Source organism: Lycorma delicatula, chromosome 4 (assembly GCF_047948215.1).
Source record: "Lycorma delicatula isolate Av1 chromosome 4, ASM4794821v1, whole genome shotgun sequence".
Classification (NCBI taxonomy): Eukaryota; Metazoa; Arthropoda; class Insecta; order Hemiptera; family Fulgoridae; genus Lycorma; species Lycorma delicatula.
In genome coordinates, this window is record NC_134458.1 from 50,009,808 (window position 1) to 50,035,440 (window position 25,633).

The 25,633-nt window shown below is 30.4% G+C and overlaps 1 protein-coding gene across 6 annotated transcripts in view; it reads left to right on the top strand.

The window, feature by feature from the left end:
• The window catches only part of Prestin (solute carrier family 26 member prestin), a 168,945-nt gene that overhangs the window by 12,444 nt on the left and 130,868 nt on the right, over positions 1-25,633 (top strand). The window contains exon 1 of one of the 6 annotated variants that reach the window (XM_075362918.1): positions 1,623-1,700. The exons of 1 other annotated variant lie outside the window; for it this stretch is intronic. The gene's annotated coding sequence lies outside the window, so the exon portion shown is untranslated. Of the gene's footprint in view, positions 1-1,622; positions 1,701-2,060; positions 2,080-25,633 lie in introns of those variants that run through there. 4 more of the 6 variants (XM_075362917.1, XM_075362924.1, XM_075362922.1 and 1 more) reach the window with 4 other exon arrangements.

Genomic DNA, 25,633 nt, shown 5'->3' on the forward strand with positions numbered 1-25,633 from the left:
TTTACAAATATCCAATACGGCTACCTTTTGTAACACGGCAGTTATCCCATCTGTAATCAATTTCCTGCCAAATCCTGTGAAGTATGTCTTGATCTATGCAACTGTTTGTATTATCCGGTACCGCAGCTCGTCGACATTTCATGGAAACAGAGGAACAAACACTCTGTCTTTAACGTAACTCCGAACAGAGAAGTCCATTGGAGTTAAATCAGGCGATCGTGGTGGCCAGGAAATTGTTCCACCACGTCCAATCCAAATCGGCACTTTGTTATTGAGATACGCGACACTGAGCGATGATAATGTGGTGCCGCGCCATCTTGCTGGTAAATGAATTCTGTGCCCGTATCCTGTTGTAATTTTGGCGTTAGATAATGCTCAAGCATGTCCAGGTACCATATACCAATTATAATTGACTCGGCATAAAAGAAAGGACCGTAAATCTTGTGACAGCTTACAGCACAAAATACATTTACCTTAGGCGAGTCCTGTACGTGTTCGATTGTGTAACATGGATTCCGTTCTGGAAGGTTGTTATGGAAAGTAGTTTCGTCATTGAACACAATTTTATTAAGATATTATCTTCAGTCCCGATTTTGTTTAACATGTTTACACATGAAAATCCAGTTCGTGTTTCTTTCACCTTCACTCAAAGCTGGAATCGGTTGTAATTTGTAGGGTTGAAACAGTCGATTACGCTATATCCTCCATACTGTAACCCTAGGAATATTCAATATTAAACTAGCCAGTCCCGATGTATTTACCTGGACTACGAAATAATGTTTGCCGCACTTGTTCGATTGCCGCTTTAGAAAGTGAAAGTCTACCCTGACATGGCGTCCTGTACTACGATATGCAACCTAATATTTAAATGAAACGATTGTACCATGCAATAAGAGACTCTCTTTGAGGCGGTTGCTTGCGATGTTTAGTCCTGAATTGTCTCCAAACGGTAGTAGCTGATTTGGATTCATGAATCCATAAACAATACTGAGCACGCTCCGCACCGATGTACGACTACATGATGATTGATGGAATTACACTGGAATTGACAAAAAAAAAATTTTGATGTTTTTCATATAAAGTGTCATACTACTTCTTGAATTGATTTTTTTCGTACATTACAGATCTGTAAATACAATTTTTCTATCACCCTTAGTTTTAAATAAATTACGCTTCAAAAAAAAATTAAGAGAAATATAGTTAAAATCTGTAAAATTTATAATTTTGAGAAAATGATGAGATTGGACAAGCTGGACATTTTTCGCAAGACCGTAACTTCTCATTCTGTTGGTAACATTTGTATTACGTTTATAAAATAGAATATCGCTTATCAGCTAACATATTATGAACTATTTTTAGGAATTAAAATGATGACTAATATTACGGTATTTTTTATACCTTAAACAGGTTATGTTGAAAATACTATTAGAGAATATTTTTTTAAAACCACCTTTTTTGGATATTGTACGATTTTTTTTTAATTGCCGAATTAAATAATATAAAATCATCATAATGTATCTATTTAGCCGATTAATCTTATCTCCGTCATGTTTTTATGAAAACTGTGTATTGCTGAACTGTATTGTAATCTTTGAACTCAGTAAAGATAAAACGAGTTAACTAAAGCGCTTATAAATATATCAATCAGTAGTCGGTTAGTACTGGAACAGTCCAGTGTGTGCGTCGAACATTACATCTACGTAATCTATTTTCTATTGTTTTGTGTAATATGTTGTAGAATTAAAATCTATCCGCAGTAGGTTAATAAATAATTTCAGTTGGACTTAGAAACTTCGAATTATTATACTAAAAAGCAAGGATATTAGTTTAAAATGTATTATTTATAATTTAATGAATAAAATTTATTGGATTTGAAATGAAAATTTGCAAATTTCAGAACGTTTGTTCTTTTTTTACTTGTAGATCGTCTCTCGTCTTTAAACTTGTCAGTTCATGGAATACTGTGCAATCTTTGCATAACATTGTATATTATTATGTGATATATAAAGACACTTTAAGAATATAAAAAATAGAGACCGTTTAAAAGTGATAGTGCAAAGGAATATTTTATTTTTTAAAGTAATTTATGTAAATAGTTTAATTTGTGTTGAAGTTATTCATTGAGAATATGTATATAGAGAATTTTTAAATCCTTTTCTTTTTAACACAATTTATTATCGTACAAACAGAAAACCGCAGAATAAATTGAATACATGAACATACCTTTATATAACCTTAATTTAAAACACCGGTTGATATAAATTACAACATACTCGATAAATTATTAAAAAAAAAAATACTAATAATAAATTTTACAACACTTTTACTGTTGAAAATCACTCCTCTTCTTGAAATTACGAAAAATTGTATTATATAAATAATCTTTCCAGATAGCGCATAATTTTTACGTTATATAGATCAGATAGTCCATGAATAGATAGTTATGATAGTGATAATACACAAGTATCAAAAGAAACCGTACGTAATCTGTAAAGATCAAGAAAAACTGTAGAATATATCAATCAGATCGGCATCACAAAAAAATTAGATTAATAACTTGTAAAAGAGGAGGGGTTATAATTTAAAAAAAAATAAAAATAATCATATTAAGTAAACATTTTCAATTACTTAAAGGTTATCAAATAACAAATTTATATATTAGCAAGAAAAATTATTACGCGTTAAACGAGAACGTCAGAAGATTTCATTTTATTTAATTAATACTATTAAAAAATTTATCGACATATTAGTTATTGTATTTATTTTAAAAGAAAATCTTTAATTTAATTTTAAATAAGTACGTAAGTGGAAACAATCTTTCAAACGGTAAGCTAAATTAAAAATAATTACGGAAATATAATGAGTTTCTTGTTATTGTTTACAGTATTACAATCTATGCGCTGAGACGTGTAAAGGCAAGCACAACACTCAATCTACATGTAAAAAATTAAGTACGTTCTTATAAATTAAAGTTCATGTTATGTTTATTACGAAAAATGTATATTCTCGTACGAGGATATTCATTAATTATGTAATACGCCTAGAGTAGATGCGGGTACAAGAAAATCTTACTGGTATAATATATAAGATTTATCGGTCTCAAATATTTGATATTCCCGGAATTTCTTAGTTATAGGAATTTAAATAATTTAATAACTAGTTATTAAAATTTGTTTGGGATTTTCTCTTTGGCCTTTTCTCAACTGTTTCAAAAGATATAATTATAAATTCTCGAGCGGAATGTTTGATCCTCATTTTTTTGTAAAGAAAGAATCTTCCACACGTATATGATTAATAAATATTAAAATTCATATTAGATGCAAAATTTATTTTTCTCAATCAAGACTTCATTGAAGGAACTTCATGATTGTTATTCTTAAATTTTCATAATTTTTAATATTTTTTACATTGAAAAAATCATTATGGTATTAATCATGTTTGCTGATAAAGCAGTGGACAGTTCGAAAGCGGTCAAACAATAAGTATGTATTTCATTAAAAATTTAAAAATAAAGTGTATAACGGTATAAAAATAAAGGGGGAAAAGTACCTTTTTGAAACGTTTATTTCACTGGGAAATATCTTTTTCGCTTACATTTTGAAAACGTATATTCCCGTAAAATATAATAAATGTAAATAACTAAAGAAAAAAATATATATCAAAAAGTAAAAAAATTAATCTTTTTGATCCATTAGCTGAAAAATTATATTTTCAAACCCCAACGTCTTCCTTACCTTTAATATTTATTAACTAGATGAATCGCGTTAAGATTATTTTTGAACGGGTGTTTATTGTTTTGCACATTTATTAAAAAAAAACTGAAAAGTGTCGTATATTCATATTAATAGGAAATGCGCATGTTTACCTAATATAAATTAATAGGTTAAAACCAAAACAGTGTTGAAAATTATAAAAAAAAATTTTTAATTAGAATAAAGGTCGGTATTGAAATATTTTGCAACCTTACAAGGAGAGTAGATTAAAATTGTGACTTTTATTTTTATGTAATTTGAAGGATTCTGTAACATCTATCTCTGTTGTATTATAATTATATTAATTAATCTATTTTAAACTTTTTTGTAAATATATTAGCCGGTGAAAGTATTTAAATATCTTACTGCGGAAAGATTTTCTAAGTGTTAATGTGTGAAAAAAGGTTGACGTGTAAGATTGGTTGTGATGGAAGTTTTTGGGTTTGATTTGTTATAATTCTTTAACAACAGTGTATCTTTGGTTTGATTTATTTGTGAATAATCTTTTAATTTTTTTTTAATGTTAATATAACACATATATTACAATATTACGTAATACATACATAGATTTATATGTTACTATCGGTGTTAAGTGCCGTTTAAGTAGTAACATGTAATAATAAATAAAATATAACTAATTTTCTACTGTACAGGTAACAAAATTAATTTTACCTGAACTCTTTCTTACTCTCTCGATTAAAACTTACATTTAAACTTTGATATTTAATTTCATCTCGGACCTAGTTTTAGTATTTTTAATTATAGCAGAGTAAAATGATAGCGGTATGGTATAATTGTAAATTGCAGATTGCTTTACGCGCAATGAAAAGTACTCGACTCGGCAGTGGTAACAAATGGATACCCCAATTGTGATGTAATTTTAATAGGATACACGTAAAAAATGTATCTCATTCATGATGAAATCTAATTTGTCTACGGTAAATAAGTATATAAAGTCGTCCCAAAACAACTTTTTTTATCGATTTGTAGGATAGTGGTAAAAAAATAATTTGTTAGAACAGTAATAGTAATAATTATATTAATTTAAGAAACAATTTAAAATCTATTTGTAATCGACTGGTTGGTATTTCGTCTCTGTTGATTTATTTTTTATATTATAATAACTTGAACGAATTAATATCCATCCTAATAACATTTTTCGAGCACATTCTTACATCTGATGACGAAAAGCTAATCGCTAAGTTTTTGCGCATATCGTAAGTGCAATATGCCTTATTTCCAACTTAAAACAAATTTTGGAAAACGTTTTTTCTAATAGTATATTTTAGGTTTTTTAAAATCACTAATTGATAAAATTGATAATTTTTGTCTGCAGTATAATCTTTTTAAATTATCTTAAAGTATACCACCGTAGTTCATCGTCAAACAAAACCAAAAGACGTCTGTTAGTAGCGTCCGTCTGAAAAATAATCCGGTCAGTTGTGTCCCTCATATTTAATTTTATCTGGTCAACTCCGTCCCTGGAAGGAAATTTTGCCTTGCTATTTCGAAAAATTTATCGTAATAATAATTACAGATATTAGTGTATCTTTCTCTAACCATTTCCCAGGGAATAGGGAAATCGTACTTTACACTTATTAGTAATAATCAGCTATAGATATCCCTTGAAAGGAGCTGCAGTATATGTTTTGTCTAGCCACTTATAATAGATTTTTTTTTCAATTCTCTATGTTAATTTTTTATTTATTTGTTTTATTTATTGGTTTAACCACTTAAAATAATTTTGCCAATTCTCTGTCCAACTTTTATTTTTACTTTTTTTCTACGCGTTTATTTTTTTCTTTTTTTGATGCTGCTTGTCTAGCTATTTGTAACAATTTTGTCAGTCTTCTATGTTACTTTATTTTATCGGTAAAGATTTCATGCGGACAGCCTTTACATACTGTATTCGAGAACAGGCTTTCTAGTGAATTTATTCATTTGCTTCCGAAAATACATTTCCTTTTCTTCTATCCGTTTATATTTCCATACATTTCCAGGTAGATGAGGAATAAATCCCGAAAAAGATATAAATACAAGAAGCATGTGGTGGAGTGGGGGTGTTGAACCGTTCTTATTTTTAGCAGTAACGGGGATGCGATTGACCGGTTTGAAAAAGGAGTCGAGCAGCGGCGGACGGATTGAACGAGCCCGAAATCAATAAATGGTATATTTAGTTTCGATTAATTTTTGCCCCATAATTTTTTCACGTAGTTTCACGTAGGTTTTCTTTACATAAAATATTTTTTGCTTAGTTTATTTCAATAAATTCTAAAAAAAATCCCTTCTAAAAAATACGTTTAGTATATTTCTTGTTAGGGATGTAGGATGTAGAGGGTATACTGAAATGAAACGACTAGCACTAGATAGGGAATCTTGGAGAGCTGCATCAAACGACTGAAGACAAAAAAAAAAATATTTCTTGAAAATATTCAAAAAACTTTAATAAATCGTGAAACCTAAAGGATTAGGTCCGATAGATACTTGTGTTTCTTCATTTCTCTTAAAATTTATTTTTAATATACCTTTAAGATAGATTTAAGAAATAGCGATTGGTTTTTTTCACTCCCTTATATTTGTAAATATTTAAGTAACCCTTGCGTAAATTACATCATCAAAAAATACGATCAAAAAAGATGTTATATCTTTTTAACATACAGCCTACAACAATATAAAAATTCTTATAATAATAAAAAATATTTTCTGTTAAATGCGTTCACTTAAAAAGTAATCGACGAAAACATAGGATTAAAAATTCAATCAATAATAATTATATCCTTTGATTTTTTTGTAATACTATGCTTCTGTTAATCTTTAATAAACCATTTTATCGTAATATGACTTTTTGGGGAACTTTATACAGGGAATATCTTGTCGATAAATTTGAAGCTTAGCAATATTTACTTGGTAATAAGGACAAAAAAAAAATCACAGATGTTCTTATTTTATTCCCCGATCAGTTTTCTATTAACTTACGCTGTTTAATTCATTACCGAGAGTTTTTTTAAAACTATTGAAGATTGTTGTCTCTCGTTGACCTCACCCAATCAGAACATTTTTAAACCAATAATTTTCCATTTAGCGGCTTTGTTTAGTTATATCTTACGAATGACTAGACGTAACAAATAGAGTTTAATACCTTAACGAGCAACAAGACACGCAGGTTTAAATTAATTTTTTCCATCGACATATCATTTTTAGTGATAATATACTCTTTTTTATGGTATTCATTAATTAAATGATGCAGGTATCTATATTTAAGTTGCACGTAAACAAAGGAATTGTAAACAAATAAAAATTAAATATTATTTACACTTTATCTCACAAATAAATTAATTTTATTAGAATTATACTATCGCCTAACTTGAACTACTTATAAGAAGAAAAAAATTAATTTTTTAAGTTGAGTATATTATTGATTACGAAATCGTTAAATGATTTTTAAAGAAAGTTTTATTCTTTAACCAATCTCAAGAATTAAAAGAACGTTTCTAGAAGAAATTCTCCTGTCGGTTCCACTTCAAGTTTTGCACATAACTTGAACTGTAGATTTTTTAAAGAAAAAATTGAATAGCGAACATCGATAATTTGAGGATATTTTTGTCATCATATCTGGTTATCATTGACGTGTTCAAGGATAATTATAGTTGTCATTTTGATATTCAAAGTATTTTCACGTGAAAAATTCAACAAAAATTACCTGGAAAATTAAAGGTAAAAATATAAATACTGTTCAGCTTACCGAACGTCATATTCATATAATTTTTCAAGTATTTGGGTCTCTGCCAAAAAATACTGGTCATGACACTTGTATTTATTGATAAATAGATTTGGAAGGTAATTTTCTCATCCTGCTTTTCCCACCGTACTTTACGGTAAAAAATATCGAATATAAGATCTACACTTTGTTTAAATACTTTAAATAGGATTAGTAACTATTCTTATCCAAGGAATTTTACATCTTCAGGAATATTTTCTCAATTAACCTTTTAGACTTTTTAAATTTTTTTGACTTCTGATGCCATAACCCAATATAAGTATTTTTCGTTATGCCAGGGAAATATTTTGTAACTTTCATAAATTTTCTACTTAAATCTTTATCTTTCGTTTGAATTATTGAATTGTAACAATATTGAAATAGTGATATTTTCTGGAACTTCATTTAGTCGAAATGTTTATGTAAAGAGTTTCCTTGTTCGTAAAGTAACAACGTTTAGCACTTTTTTAACCCTGGTTCACCAAATAAGAATTGCTTGTTATTTACAAGTAATAGTCTGGAGACAGAATTGAGAAACCGATACCGTTATAATTTAATTAGTACGGTTAGGCCTCGATCTGTTTACCTTCCTCCCCACAAAGGTCTTTAACGTTACCTGCTTTTACATCCTCTGGGTGAACTGCACAAAAAATTTCCAAGGTAAAGAAAAAAAAAGTTCATGAATTCTAAGTAATTTTACGTATCGAAGCTTAGATATTTGAAGATCTTTTGTGTTACCATCCAACGAACGAAAGATCTCAGTGATTTTAAATTACAATGTTTACAGATATTTATATTTATGAATAGGTTAACTAAAGTCTATTTAAATCAGTTATATTTGAGAGCGTTCATTATATTTATGGTCTTTAGAAGTTATCGAGAATGTGCACTAAAAATATTTTTTTTAAATGTATTTCTCTTTAATTACTTCAAGAAAATATTATAAATATATATGTCATTGAAAGGATTTTAAGCCAATGACAACTATTTATTTATAAAACTAAATCGTCTATCTATATTTCTTATACTTTTATTATGTTGTAAAACCTCATAATATTAATTATTAAAACTTAATTAAATTGACTTAAAAAGTTAATTTTAATTTCCGCCTTACTTCTGCTTATTACTAATGTTGTAAAATGTCGTGCTGTAATTTATAGTAAATTACTTAAAGAAGTAGTGTGTAATGTACTTAAAAATAGGGTGGAATTATTATCAGTATTGCCTGTGGCATCAGAAACCCTTGATCCAGTCTTTATTTTATCACTATCTATTTTACTTCACGTATAACTTATTTTTCATTGTCATTATTTTTTAAAGGTTAAATATGTTTTACTCAACCATACAAGGAGAAACAATCGTATCAGTTCCAATTTCTTTATAATTTAATATTAGTGACCGGAAAGTAAACTATTAACTGGAACGATTTTTAAATTATATAATTCTTTATGTTAATACCGATTTCATATAAATAAAAAATTGATAACGTGTTATTTTAACGTAATTAATATTTTACCTATTAACTTTATTTCCCCGTACTTATTACTTCAGTACATATATATTATAACCTTGATAATTCATTCTCAATTATAATTAACCTACAGCAATTATCAGGAAAGAAATTTTTTTTTTCTTTGAAGAGTTTAATACTTACAACCTAAGGAAAAAATTGGGGGATAAAATTGTTTTATACAATATTACCCTATCTTTTTCATACGTGTTTTTTTTAACGTTTCAATTAATTTGAAAAAAAACATGTAGGAATTATGATAAATTTTGCACAAAATCGTCTCCCTTTTTTGTTTGTTTTCCTTCTCCGTACTTTCCGGAGAAGGAAAACAAACAAAAAAGGGACAAAAACAAACAAACGTTCAGGTATTACTTCAGAGGATGATATGTATAAGTGTAAATGAAGTGTAGTTTTGCACAGTCTCAGTTCGACCATTCCTGAGATGTGTGGTTAATTGAAATCCAACCACCAAAGAGCACCGGTATCCACGATCTGGTATTCAAATCCTACAAAAGTAATATGGCCTTTACTAGGACTTGAACGCTGGAACTCTCAACTTCCAAATCAGCACATTTGAGAAGACGCGTTCACCACTTGACCAACCGGACGGGTTTTGTTTGTTTTCCTGGTAGAAGAATTATTAGTTGTACAAAACTTTAATTCAGAAGTGGGCGGCAATACTTGAGAAGCTGATTAAGTCATTAATAAAAGAAAAACTCGTTCCTGTAAACATATTCTGAAATGGTTTATAGTGTCCAGAAATAAGCTCCCGAATTATTGCCGTACAATTTTAATAATAATATAGCATATATATATATATATATATATATATTTTGATTGTATTTAAGATAAGATTTTTATCTTTTTTTTAAGCTTTTATTTCAATTTTCTAACCGTTTTTATATGCGGTAACTTAAAAAAATAGTCGTTTCTTGTCACAATAAAGATAGAACAGTTTTTCCTATTGAACTATGTGTTTTAATAGCATTATTATAGATAAATTCATAGATTTATAGCTCCGATTAATAAAGAAGCCTTGAAATAGTTGTGAAGAAAAAAATGATTCCTTTTAAAAACTGCTGAAAGTCTGTTAGAAAACAATATAATGGTATCAAAATACCCCGCAGAGAAAAGTTGCGCCGATAAGTAAAAGATCTTTACTTTTTTTACGCTTACGAGAAACGATTTGATCTTTTCTAACAGGTTGCAGAACTTAACACTTTATATAGTATGCATAAGCGGGAAAACTAAAGAAAAAATAACAAGATAATTTTTACCGTAAGTCTTCCTCAAATAAAGCGAAACTCTCAAGTAATATGCAGTAAACAACTAGATTTAATGTAGTATAAACCCCAAGTTTTTCCATTTACTTGTTAGTAAGATATAACTTTTCAAATAACATTTTTTTCTTTCACGCCGAATACTATAAATAAATCTTATTTTAGCAAAAAAGTATGATTTGATTATTTTTACGATTATCCTATTTCTACAAAAAATAGAAATATTATCCTAGATAATCTTTTCTATTATCCTTGTAAATTTCTTGAATTTTTTCATGGGGAAAATTACATCACTTTAAAAAGTTGTTTAAAAAGCTAAATTTAAATTTTCAATTATTTATAGGAGATGTGAATAACTGAATAAAATAAGGATAAACAAAACCGAGTTTCTCTTCTATAACTCGGTTTAAATCTAGCAACACTGTAAAAATATCTGTGTACGGTATCACCTGGCAGACAAGCACAGACATTAAATTATTTTAACCAGAATTTCCATAATTAAATCCCAAAAGGAAAATAATTTTTGATAATTCATATTTAAACAAGAAGGCATTTTATATTCTCTAGTTGCCGACACACATTAAAGAGTAGTTAGTCAGTTTCCTATTTTTTTTTTTTTTCATTTCATTAATCCTACTTGCCGTTACTTTTGCATAAATCGTACTTTTATTGTTATTAATACGTTTGTGATAAAGTAAGATTAGTTCCGTACGAACTCTATAATTATTAAATGCATTGCGTTGTTACGAGTTTAATTATTTACGTTCTTACGAAGGGAATATAATTACGTTCTCAGATTTTCACACTCGTCAGCTGGTTACCGTTTATTATCATAGAATTAGAATGCCGCGAATATGAACAGCATTTAGCGACAGATTGAAAACTGATTACAGCGGATTCATCTGTACGTATACGTCCCCTTTGTACCGTAAAAAAACTGCTAGAGCGCGATTCCTCTTGGAAAAATTTCACTTTTAGAGTTGAATATTATTTATTATTTTGGTAGCGTTGTCATGCCGATCTACAGTATTAAAAATTATCTGATTATTATTTTTTTCTTTTTTGGTGCTCCTAGATGGATAGATACAAATTATGATAGATGATACTTAATTTATTTTTTTGGAATTCACCGACAATGTATACAAAAAAAATATAGTTTGTATTTCATTGCATAGTAATTTCTTATATTGAGGTTTTAGAACCCTCTTATCGTAAAATATAGATTGTGAATATCTATAATTTTTTATATTTTTTTTTGTTTTCAGTCATTTGACTGGTTTGATGCAGCTCTCCAATATTCCCTATCTTGAGCTAGTCGTTTCATTTCGGTATACCCCCTACATCCTACATCCCTAACAATTTTTTTTACATATTCCAAATATTGCCTGTTTGTCAGGATGCCTTAATATGTAGCCTATGTCTGTCTCTTCTTTTAACTATATTTTTCCAAATGCTTCTTTCTTCATCGATTTGACACAACACCTCTTCATTTGTCACTTGAGCCACCCATCTGATTTTTAACTTCTCCTCTAGCACCGCATTTCAGAAACTTCTAATCTTTTGTTCTCAGGTACTCCGATCGTCCAAGTTTCACTTCCATATAAAGCTACGCTCCAAACATATACTTTCAAAAAAATTTTCCTGACGTTTAAATTAATTTTTGATGGAAAAAAATTATATTTCTGACTGAAGGCTCGTTTCACCTGTGCTGTTCGGCATTTTATATCGCTCCTGCTTCGTCAATCTTTAGTAATTCTACTTCCCAAACAACAAAATTCTTCTACCTCTGTAATCTTTCATCTTCCTATTTTTACATTCAGTGGTCCATCTTCGTTATTTCTACATTTCATTACTTTCGTTTTGTACTTGTTTATTTTCTTGAGTAGGACTTCATTCATGCCATTCATTGTTTCTTCTAAATTTTTTTATTCTCAGCTAGAATTACTATGTCATCAGCAAATCGTAGCATCTTTATCTTTTCACCTTGTACTGTTACTCCAAATCTAAATTCTTTAACATCATTAATTGCTAGTTATAATAAATTTTAATAATAAGCCGAATTTTTACTGTTTATTAAGAATCAGCATGTCTTTGCAAAAATATATCATATTTTTATTTAATGACTACTGTTAAATGATAAATACAAAAAGAGAATAAAATTAGCTTATTTGTTAAATAATTAGTTATGACTCATCACATAATTGTTAAATGTTGAACTTTATTTAAAACATGAACTTTCTACTGATAAAGAATATTTTTCCAAATTCTTTTGTAATATCATAATTATTTGTGATTTTTTTACCACTGTACAATAACAGCATGCGGAATATTTTTTAATAAAAATTTGTGACCTCTTGCTACTACGTGGCGTTATTAATACAATGTAATGTTATATATTTTTAAAAATCAACTAAAAACCTATTCTAATTACAACACGTCTGTATCCCCAGCCTCCTTCTTTTTCTGTTTCCTTTTCTACCACAGGTAAAATCCTTACTGGACGGAATCGGACTGATTTTATTTTATTCTGCTCGGAATGGCTCGGAGATATGTCATCAAGCATCGACAGACCTTCAAAATGATTTTCCTATGACTAATAACATCAGAACGTTCTTCAATTAAGTAATAAATGAGGATTTTTTAAGGAATTCTCAAAGGAGACAAGTGTGGGGTCCAATGACTCTTGATAATAATATATTTGCAAGTCATTCCGAGCAGAATAAAAAAAAATTAATCGGATCCGTCCAGTAGAACGTCCAGACGAACTGGGAATATGTTTTCAACTCAATTTTTTTAATATAGAAGATTTTTGTCTTTCTGTCTTGCAAAATGCTATAGAAGGAAGACGAGAGTAAATTAGGCAATATCTTTATTAGAAGTTACTAAAATTTAGGTATAAGTTGAAAATAATGTGAATCAATTAATTTATTTTTTGTATAGGATATATATGTATATATACTATCCGGTCAGGGCTCCACCCCCTGGACCTCCGTGGACCAGTTCGGCACAGGCGAGCCCCAGGGCAAACCCGAGGGCTTCCCAGGTCCGTAGAGCTAGCTTCGCACTCCATTCCCGTCTAGCCAGGACCCCCGCATTGTTCGTTACCCCCTCACAGTTGTGAGAATAAGACTCATAAATAGATAATAATTAAAGTATTCAAGCTTTATAGAAAAAGAATTTCAAAAGACAGAATTGTAGTAACTATGGTAGTAATTAAAGTACACAGACCTTTGACGAGGAAAATTTCACAACTTATTTCTGTTTCCATGGTGACGGAAATTAATTTAATTTTTAATTCATTATTAATTACTAATCTTTCTATTCTTTAATGAATATCGTTAATTGATAAATTCAGCCCAAAGGGGGCTAGGATCTCGATCTATGACTTAAAAACGTCCCTGGGATAATACAAATGTATCCTGGAAATTTGAAATGTATCGTTCGGTTGGTTTTCGCGTGAAGCGAGAACAAACAAACTTTCGGCTTTATATATATATATATATATATATATATATATATATAATATATTTATATAAATCATTTTGGAAGTATCAGACAATAGAAGTAATTGAAAGAAATGACTATTATTGGGAATTACAATCCATTCTGTTTGATTTTCTTATTTTCAAAAGTTCGATTTAGTAGGCTCTTAAGAAACAGTAGCAAACACATTTTGCAAACTGAAGGAAATATATTTATTTTTAACATATTTATTTTAGCAAGTAAAAGAAAGTTTAAATTCATAGTTATTTATATTCATAATCTTCTTAGAAAAAAACAAGTTTTGATGTTCGTAAAGGAAGGCAATTTATTTATCTTTTGTGTATATTTATGTATGAATCAGTTATTTGGGAAAAAAAATTACTTTTGAACTTTAACCATCTTATTTATAATAATATAAAGTGATAAAGTTTAAGTATTCGAAATGTAGGAGACCAGTTTTTTTTACTTCTTTGTGTTTTGTTATATTCTAATTTCGTGTTAAAGAAATAAAGAGAAAGGAGGTAGTATGGAGTGGAAAAAAACGAATTATAGAAAACTGTCAAAGTGAAGAGTAATAAGTAAATCTTTTATTTGATTTTTTCTTTCAAGTACTGAACAAAATAGGAATAAACAATTAATAATTAGTACAGATGAATCTCCTCGGCTTACTTAATTACGTGCTATCTATTCCAACAAATACTTACAGTTACTGGTACATACTTAAAATACCCTGTATTTGGTTTAAATTAAGTGAATTACTACCAATAATTAGTATTTTTTTTTTTTTTGACTATGGTAATAAAATTACTTAGAATTGATTGTAAATCAACAATACCATTCACCAATAATCGTACTAAAAAGTAGTGTACAGAGGGAACGAAGGCTACTTGTACCTAATATATATAAAGAGTTAGTTCGTTTTGAGGAATTAATTTATTTGAAAAAATAAACATAAAAATAACTAGGAGATTTTCTATTCTAATGGAAGATATTCTTTATATTCCTGATACAGATGACTACTAAAATTCTTTTCATGTTTTTGCAGTTTCTCATCGAACTTTCATTATGATCGTAAGCTGTACTCTACTGGCTTACAGTTATATTAATTGGATTTTCTTAATTAGTACTATTCGTTTCAGATCTGGGTATGTTAAATATGTAGTCTCTTAAATTCAAAATCACAAAATATTCTTTTTTGACCGGTTTTTATGAATTTCCCACTTTTATAAATTTCGAAATTGAAAAAGCTGAAACAACTTTTAAAATTTCAGTAACTGTTTCTAACATTTTTATTAAATTTTTTTTATGATTTGTTTTTGTAATTTTATTTTATTTATTTATTTTTTTTTTTTTTGTTTAAATGCATTGCGATAAATTACATTTTTTGAAATATATTTTAGATAGGGAAGTTTCTTGCATCACTGAACTAAAATTCTATTTGGAAAAATGTTTCCAATTTACAATACATATTTAAATTTTTTAAGAATAGGGTGGCCAGGTATCTAGGGCATCTGTATGTACAAAAAAAACAACAAAATATTATGATACTACTCGGTATGACTTCGAAGACCAAATTTTTGATAATACCCGTGTGTTTCAAAATTAATATCAGGGTTTTAAAATTATGTAATATTTATTGAGTTTTATTTACAGTGATAAATTATATGTGAAATGAAAGAGCAACTCAAAAAGTTTTATTACAAGTGTCAATGTGAGAAGCATTCGTTAAATGTCACACATCCAGCCGACAGGAGAGTTCATTCCATACTTTAATCAGCAAGTCTGGAGTTATTGATGCGACAGCTGCTTCAATCCTGTATCTCAAGTCGGGTAGGACAGCCGATAACGGTGGCATATACACTTCATGCTTTATAAATCTACAAAGAAAAAATCGCACTGGATCAGATCGAGTGAACGTGGAGGCCACGGCAAACAAGCCCTGTCATCTGGTCCCCGGCGACCGATCCAGCGGTAAGGAAAATTCCATTCTACCTATCACGTACAGCGTTATGCCAGTGTGAGGAGGCCCACCATCTTGTTGCCAAATAAAATCCTGTGGTTGGTATTGCAGTTGAGAAAAGAGCCATAATTGAAATGTGTTTATTCCAGTCACTCTTGCTTCCGCGAAAAAGATCCGCCTGTAAACTTGCCGTGGGGATACGGCAGAAAAAACATTCAGTTTCGGAGAGTCTCGTTCACACTGCAATATTTCATGAGGATTTTGTGATCCCCAGATACGCACGTTATGAGTGTTTACTTTTCCATTAACATGAAATGTTGATTCGTCACCGAATACGACAAGATAAAGAAAGTCTTCATCTTCACGGCGCATCATTTCATTTGCGAAGCTAACACGCAAACCATAATTTGTAGGCTTTAGAGCTTGTAACAGCTGTAAACGATATGGATGCAGTTGTAACGCAAAGCTAAACCTGTTTGAGATGCTCTTTCATTTCATTCATAATTAATCAATGCAGTTAAAATTGAGAAATATTAAACGGCTTTAAAACCACGATATTCATTTCGTAAACAGCGGTAGAATGGTCATCTGAATATAATTTTTCTTTTCTCTGCTCCCTAGGCACTTCCCGGGGAGTAAGGGGGGTGTAATTTTTTTGGATACAATGAAGTTTTTTTACTTTGCCCTGAAAGTAGAACATGTTCCGCAAAACGTACGGTTTAAATATTGCAATATTCATTTTATTCTCCACGTTAATCGGTATGAGGGTTTTAGGATTTCGGAGCCTTATTAAATCTGATTATTTTCCCCTTGACCCGAAAAATCAATTCTCAAAATTTCATGAAAAACGATTTTCTCAAACAGACTGTTATTTATTGATTATAAATAATTTCACTAAGGAGCTTCAAAGGAAGGATAGGGTTGGGTTACTTCTTTCCTGTGGCAGTCGGGAAGAAGCAAACTTTTAAAATAATTTTAAAAATTTGTCATAATAATAATTTTCTTTAATAAAAAAAATCTGATCTGTAACAAATTGGTAATTCTCAGATCTGTTCAGTAGTTTTTTAGATACCCCCAGAAAACAACAAACCTATACATTTATAGGATTTTATAGATTATATACACCCTTATCATGGAATACGGTATACAGGTTTTTCGTAAAGGAATCGCAACATCTAATAACTTTCTTTTCAATGTACGGTTCACGAAACCGTAAGTCTGTCATTATAGATGAGCTTCATTTTAGCCGAACTTACGATACAGTAACTCCAACATATCAATTAATAACTGCACGGTTTTAGATGTTTAAAGAAACGAGTGGCAAAGAAAAAGTGTAAATGTCTTGCAAGATCGCGAACCAGAGTAGTTACAGATAACAACATTCCGGCATCAGAAATCATGCCGTAATAGTTCAAAACTTAGTATTCTAAATTCACCGTAAATGATAATATACGGAAGAGAATGTGATTTCACATAAACAAATTTCAACTCGGATATGAAATCAAACCGGACGATCGCCCCGAACGAGTTGAGTTTTCTAGTGTTATTCTAGGTAAATTGGACGATGAAGATTTTTTTAAACATGCTTTTTGCAAAGATAAGGCAATGTTTTATGTCAGTAGTCGCGTTAATAAGCGTAACTGCCGAACTGGAAGATCAGACGACTAAATAAGATCGTTAAATATACCCGAGACTATCAGAAAGTATAAGATTGGTGTGAATTGTTACAGATACTTTATAGGGCCGTTTATTTCATTATAGAGGAAATCTTCAAGCCTATCAATTATATAGTCACGTTTTATCTGTTTTCTTTCCCTCTGTTCGGTGAAATTAATAAATATTACTACAGATTATCTACCAACAGTGTAAAGCGCATTCACACCGCTTAAAAGTTAAGCTATCCTCGTAGTAAGCTATCCTAGTAGATTTAAAGATGGGAGAGAGCCTTTTCCCAGCTACCACGACGTCAAATTATCACTCCGGTGAATATTTTCTTGGGCCGTATAAAGAACATCATTAATTCGGTCAAAGTCTATGATTTAAGCGACTTGCGTGGAAGTATACTGCTGTTTCGAACAAAATGATCTAGGAAACTTGGATGGAAATAGTATGTATTTTTATGTTACATATAATGCTCATATAGAAAATTATTAACGCAACTAAAAAAAACGTATACAATTTGTGTTTTTCAAAAAAAAGGTAAGCTTCCTGTTGACATTAAATGAAAAGTTATAAAATTACCGAATCCGATTTTTTTTTTCGAAAACCCGTTTTATAGATTATCATTTGCGTAATAATGTAAATTCGAGTGAGCACATGAATTTGTAATGTGAATTCATGTACCTGTTCATTGGGTTTTCTAGTGTAAAGGTGAAGAAAATGTTTCAAACAGGACGTTGTACAGTACCTACAACTCAAGTACGTACAGTACAAGTTCCATTGCGGTATTACAAAGACTGGTAGTTATTTTAATTACTCGGGTTTTTCTGTTTGCAAAATTCCAGGAAAGACTGGGGCCAATCAATGATCCGACGAAACCGCCCAAACAGGTTCATCGAACTTTATAGCACATTTTAAAAGATTTAGGTGAAAGTCTGAAGAGAGGCGTGGTTAAAGGTCCTACTCCCACTAGTAAATTCAGTAATCATAATTTTCAGTTTAAAAATACAGTACTGTACTGCTGTACAATACAGTACTGTACTGTTGAGTAGAATATCTTATTATAAATTCAGTTACGTAATTTTGGTACAGTTATTTATTTCTGCTTTATCAACAAATTATTATTTACTTCAGTCTAATATTTGTAGAAATTAGAAAAAAAGTTAACTTTAATAATAATAAAATTCACTCGGGAATTATTTTGTTACTAATAATTTTAGTTTATTAGTTTTCATTGTTACGTAAATCCAGCGAATATGATCATTATTTATAAAAAAAAATTGTTTCTTATGATATTAGCTCACTAAATTGTGAAATCAGTTTTGTCAGTTAATTGCTTTATTTATCTAAAAAATAAATTTTATTTATCTACTTCAGGGTATAGGCTATCACTTTAAGACAGTAGATCGTAAAATTATTTCTTTTATAAATTTTTGCCTTGATAAAAACTTGTTTTTATAATTATTTAATTCTTAATTTCGGTAGTAGTTTAAATTTTCTGTTTACGTAAGTACGGAGTCATCTTTATCTAAGATAAGTACATCTCTTGTTTATTAAATAATAATACAGTTCTGCTATATAAATTATAATGTTTTTTCTCAATTTTAAACTCGTAAAATACAGTGGAACTCGCGAAAAATGAGCTCGCTTGTAACGCGAACTTGATTGTAAAGAACAACGTTCCGGGATTTGTTTGGCTTTCTACCTCATTAATGATAAATTAACTTGTTTTTAGCGAGGTATCGACGCATCATAAACTTGGTTATTAAGACCATTTCATTTTTTAAAACACTGTAATTCAAAAAAGTTAATTAACAAGGAAATAGTCTCAACGCAAGGGAAATCCATTTCTTCATTTACGGAATATAAATTTACGATTTATACGTAAAGATTGTGATGTTTTATCTTAGGCTTGTTCAGGTCAGATCTGAAGGGTGAACAAAAGGTTTGTAACAGGACGTTGTACAGTACGTACAGTACAACTTTCATTGCGGTATTACAAAGGCTGGTAGTTATTTTAATTACTCGGGTTTTTCTGTTTGAAAAATTCCAGGAAAGACTGGGGCCAAACAATGATCCATTGAAACCTCCCAAACGGGTTCATCGAATTCTTTAGCACATTTTAAACGATTTAAGTGAAAGTCTGAAAAGAGGCGTGGTTAAAGATAAATTTTGCTTGTCTTACCTCCACTGGTAAATTCAGTAGTCATAATTTTCAATTTAAAATACAGTATTGTACCATGGAATCGGTTAAACAAATAGTATTCTGTTAAAGTGATCGATCGAATACCAAGTAGCCAAATACAGTACAGTAATACTGTAGTCGCGTCAGTAAATGCGTTTTCATTTTAGTGTTTCTTGCTAAATAAAACTGTACAGTGGATTTTTAAAAATGTGTACTCTATTAACTCCGGTTCATTTGTAATGAACGATGTCGGGCGTCAAAAGGAAACAACTGTCCGTGAGTGACAAAATCCAAATTATCCAAGAACTGGAACGAAGCCTATCAAATTCAGATGTTTGCAAAAACATGGACTCTATTCATCCGCAGTTTCAGCAGTATGGAAGAATCGCGAGAAACTTATGAGTGCTTTTGAAGGAAATCATATGCAAGCAAACAAAAACTCAGGCTATGTGACAAAGACGCCCTCTTATCATGGCTTAAAGAGAAAAGGAGTGAAAATGTACCTATCAGTGGCCCAGTTTTAAAAATGCAGGCTGAAAAATTTGCTATAAATCTCGGCTATGCAGATTTTATTTGTATCAATGGATGGTTAGACCGTTTTAAAAACAGACTTCAGATGGTTTTCTTTTTCAAAAATTAATGGGGAAGCTAACAGCGTACAATTCAATTGTGAGCAATTGGTTGACTGATAATTGGCCATTTATTCAATCGGGTTATAATGAAGAGGACATTTTTAATGCCAATGAAACCTGCTTGTTTTACAAATTAACCCCCGAAAAAACGTTTAAATTTAAAGATGAAAAATGTGTTGGTGGGAAACAGTCAAAGGTCCAGGGCTAACGATTTTGTTATTCTCAAATTCAACTAGGACAGAAAAACGGAAACTTTTAGTAATAGGGAAATCAAGAAATCCAAGATGTTTGAAGAATGTAAGAAAACTTCCCGTCGATTACGTGTTTAATTCTAATGCATGGATGACTTCAATCATTTTCAAACAAGAAATTCATCAATGGGATTTGTAACTGCAGAAAAATGTTATTATTGATCGATAATTGCCCTGCTCATCCGTCACTGCACAACTTAAAAAATATAAATCTTGTGTTTTTACCGCCTAATACCACAGAAAAACTGCAGCCGGTGGATCAGGTGGTTAGCGATCGCGAATAAGTTTCACCAAAATTGTAAGTTCCCTATTTCCTTTCCCTTCAAGAAAGAAGAAGAGGGAACGAGCCCAGCAGCCATCAGCCCAGCAGTTACCTGCCCAGCAGCCACCGACAGCATAGAAGAAAGAAGAAACCTGCACTTTCCCCCGTTCAGCCCGTAGGGGCCACGGGAATGTCAAGGTTAATGGTATGTAATTCCGATTACTGCCAAGTCTCAGAAAGTGCAGGACAAAGAAGAACGAAGAGGTCATCTGTAGAAGAAGAGGAAGGAGATGAAGAAGAAAGAAGACCCTCTACGCGACCCGACGTCACGGACAGGAGTCCGGAAAAGAGCCCAGCAGAGATGCACCGTGAAGGGCAGCCATTAAAGAAGTGGATGAAGATCTTCTCCTTATCCATTCCTAAAAACACTTACAATTAAATTAAATCAGCAACTGCGACTCCCTCTGGAGAAGGGTACGCACTGCTCCCTCCAAACAGTTAGTGACCCGTTCTTGAGTATTCCTGCTAGCCTATGAAGCATTAGCACTGAAAGGACTTCAGTGGACGGTCTGAAGGGGAATCACGTCGGGAGGACAGGTTTTAAAAGCCTAGCCTCCCGCGGTCGGCCATAAAATGGGTTCGGGAACGCTGGTAAAAACGGATTGGAATGCTAATAAATCCGTCCTTAAAATATAAAATAATATGCAACTTAAAACCTGTAACCGTCATTAAAAATAAACCCTTAAACACGCCCGATTATAGAATCATACAGCAGCAAGGGACACTGTCCAGGTTCTGCGATTCGTAGGGAGAATTTGTGAAACTGCCGCCACCTTTGCATTCCATTCCATTCCATCAGGGGGTTACTCGCAGTTTTAAAGTTCATTACAGGCGGTTAATGCTTTTAATGATTATTGAGAAAATGGACGAAAAAAGAATTCCAAATGATGGTTTTAGACGCTATCAGATTTAGAAGCGAGCTTGGTGTAACGTATCACAAGCTACAATTCGAAACAGTTTTAAAAAATCTGGTTTCATTCCACGCCATATTTCGACGGAAGATTATCATGATGAATCTCAGAATGGATTCGAACTCTTAACTCGACAAAAAATCAGACTTTCAAAAATACTCAATAGATGACGAAGTACATACTACAGAATTTCCGACTGATAAAGACATTATTACTGAGGTACATAATCGTGCAGGTGATAGCAAAGCTGAAACTGAAAACGAAGATGAATCTACTACTCTTCCAGTCGTATCAATGATTGACGCCAAAGAATGTTTTAAAAAATTAACGGAGTTTAGTGAGACTAATGGAAGCGATGAATTTGTGGAGTACTTGAATAAACAACAAAACTATTTTGATGATTACAGGTATAAAATTATTAAACTAACAAAAATAAACGATTATTTTAAGTCTAATTAGTTTGTATGCGTTTATTTATTAATGTTTGTATGTATTAATAAATCATGTTGTACTCCTTGTACAAAACCTTCATCGGCTTCACTCAATGTAAACTCACTGTCATTCATTTCTAAATTCTTCACTATTATAACAAAAATAATATTAGTATTAAAATGTTATTTTTTTACTTGCAAGGCACAATGATGCAGAGTATGATTACAACCAACTGTTTGCTGCAAGTGTTGCCAACATTATTAATCTTAAAAAATTGATTTCATTTCGAGTAATTGGAAATAAAATGAATTAGTTATTTTTACTACCTTAATTTATGCAAAAAAAGGCGTCTGTAAACATATTTTTTTTATCCTAACTTACTGAGTGTTTAACCTAAAATAATGTCACTTATACCATTTTAAAGAAAACAAGACGGAGAATCTTTTACAATGATTGGTGCAAAAAGGACGTCAGATACACTCACGCCCTTCTTGCATTCCCTCCTCAATTTAAATTAAAAAAAAAATTTGAAAGTAACGTTAATAAGTCAAATGACTGATGATCAAAATATTATGAATATAATTATGAAATTATAATATAATTATTATATTATATATTGTAATATAATGATGAATTATATTTTCATAATTATGAATTATAAAAATCAAATAATAGCCTAGATAAATAAATAGATTTTACGATGCACGATTTAAATCATCAATATTTGCACGACGGAAAATTCAAACGAATATCGTACGTTTCCTTTTATAAAACACACTCGATGATGATGACGGCATTTATTTATTTATTATATGTTTTTAAATCAATTCCGTCCTCTGTAATTAGAGTGGTACATGTCACAGACGTGCTGGGATCAATGATTCACTTTAACACGAATTCGTGATACCGTTATATTCTTTTATGATTTAAAACTACTGTTAAAATTTCGTAATATTTATTTTTAACTTTTACTGTTAATCTTAAATAGATATAAACAAATGATCCCTTTTCGATTGTAATTTAACATAAAAATATTATCCCAAGGATGATCGTGAGCGATCGGCGATGGAGGTTTTCCAGTTATAACCGGTTAATAAAACTGTTTAAAAACTATTTTTTTATATTTTCACTTTTTCATCGCCTAAAATGCACGATTATTTTATTAATCATACCTTGATGATCATTGATAAAGAAAATATCTACGCCGCATAGATTTCGTGATTGTTCTTTGCAAAAGAAGAAATAATACGGGTATGATATAGCTACGAAATGGAATCGATAGATTTAAACTGATATTACGTAGAAACTAACCTAAGAACACGAATGTAAAATCCACTACTTTAATATGCAATAAATATTTTAAATAATGTCATAACTGACTTTTAAACGGGATCGTAAGATTTCAAATTCAAATTTATTCTAACAATAACTTTTACAAATCGATATACAAAGTTCCATTCTCTGGAATGCCTACAGCAACATATAAGCTCCAGTGCCAAAGGTAATAATACATAAATTACTCTTAAAATGTAAACTAATCTAAATACAATTAATCTAAAGTTTGTTAATCGAGTCTAGTTCATGTTAATAATCATAATATATAAGGCGGTGTGTGGTTCGATTCATCGACAGCAGTTCAAAAACTTGATCATACTGCAAATTTTTATCACTATTTTAATTTTATTCGTTCTACGTTAATGTTATTCATTCTAATTTAGAAAACAAAAGACTAGTGTGAAGAATACTGGGAACCCATTTCTTCATTTTTTTAATGAAAATATTTTCAACAGTTATACCCCTTATACTATTGTCTAGCAAGTTATAGATTTTAGGTCCTAAATATACTAATGGCTTTTGAAATCGTTCTTTACTCGTAAGTACAGCCGGGATTTGTGTATTTTCTGCATCCGTATTTCTTGTACGAGTATTAAACACATTATTTATTTTATAACCTTTACAACTATTGAAAAATACTCTTAATACTTTGTGTGTGTATACATTCTTTACGAGTGAAATATTCGTTTTTTTGGAAACGTCAAGAGATGGGTTGAAACTGCTTTTGAAATCCATAATTTTAATTATTCTTTTTTGTGCTATTTCCACACTTGTTAAGCGAGATCTGTTAGCGCCTGCCCAACATTCGATTCCAAATTCAGGTTTAAATTTAATAAGTGCATTGTATATACAAAACGACAATTTTTGATCCCAAAAATATCGTAACTTGTAAAATTTATATGAGTATACTAATAATTATTCGTTCCTTAATTTTAATATGTGAGGCTTTCCACTTAATTCAGAATCTATAATTAGGTCTAAATATATAGTGAATTTATTTAATATTTAAACGTTTATTTATGCACAATGCTACATTTTTACATTTAATTTTAGTATGTACTAGAAATTATAAAAAAATAATAATGTAAAATATTTATTTATACTTCATAAAAAAACACAATAATTTCAAAGTTAAATTTCTCAAAAACAGTTCGTAATATTTGGATAAAGTTATTATGTTAGATTACGTGAAATACTAAAGTTTGAATATATCTTAGTACCTATTAAGATTTTCATAAAGTTAATGAAATAAAATATATTACTTTTTTCAATTCAAATTCCTTTTCATATAATTTTACGAAGTATTAAGTTTAGTCTAAAAGAATTACGGCATAATGACGGTAAATTAGAGAGATACTTTTATAAAAAGCAGTAGAGTTGCTTTGTATGCGTTTACGTTTCGGTTACATTTAATCGTTAGTACGTGGTAAGCAACTTAAAACCGAACCGCTACGTTCTAAACGCAGTTGTAAACATGTTAAACGGTCTAAACGCAGTATACATGTTAAATTGTGTATTTACATTAAGAAAAGTTAACATATTTACCACGATTTTATAAAAAAAAAAGATATTCGGAACGAGCGCTCTGCGCAGCCTTGCTCTTCTGTCGAGTGATCATACTGACAGTCATCTGACGAAAAATGTTATTGTCAATGCCGTCAGTTTCTTATTGAATTCTCGCCGTCAGTTCATCAATAGTGTTGGGATTTGATCTGTAACTTCTAACCGTCAAATAGCCCCGTAGGAAAAAATCGCAACTACACAAATACGGGAATGCGGAAGCTCAAATAAGTACAGCAAGCCAACTCGGTTTGGTTTTAAGACGCTCATCCGCTATATATCTAACTACTAAAATTATTCAAGAAAATTAAATCTCTGTTATCATATAAAATCGATTTATACGCTTAATTGTTGGGGATTATTAATAAATTATAATCTTTTATTTCATAACAATAACAGTAAAAGTTACACTAAAGGTGGATTTACACATGTGCACGTACTGTACCGCTACCGTATCGTATCTGTCTTCGACCGTCTCAATTTACACACATCGTACTTTGCTCGTACCGAACTCCGATACTGTTGTTGAAACACTGCGCCTATATTCCTTCCATCTTGAATTTCTTTTAGCTCATTAGTACTCTCTCGTTCGTAAACGGAAACG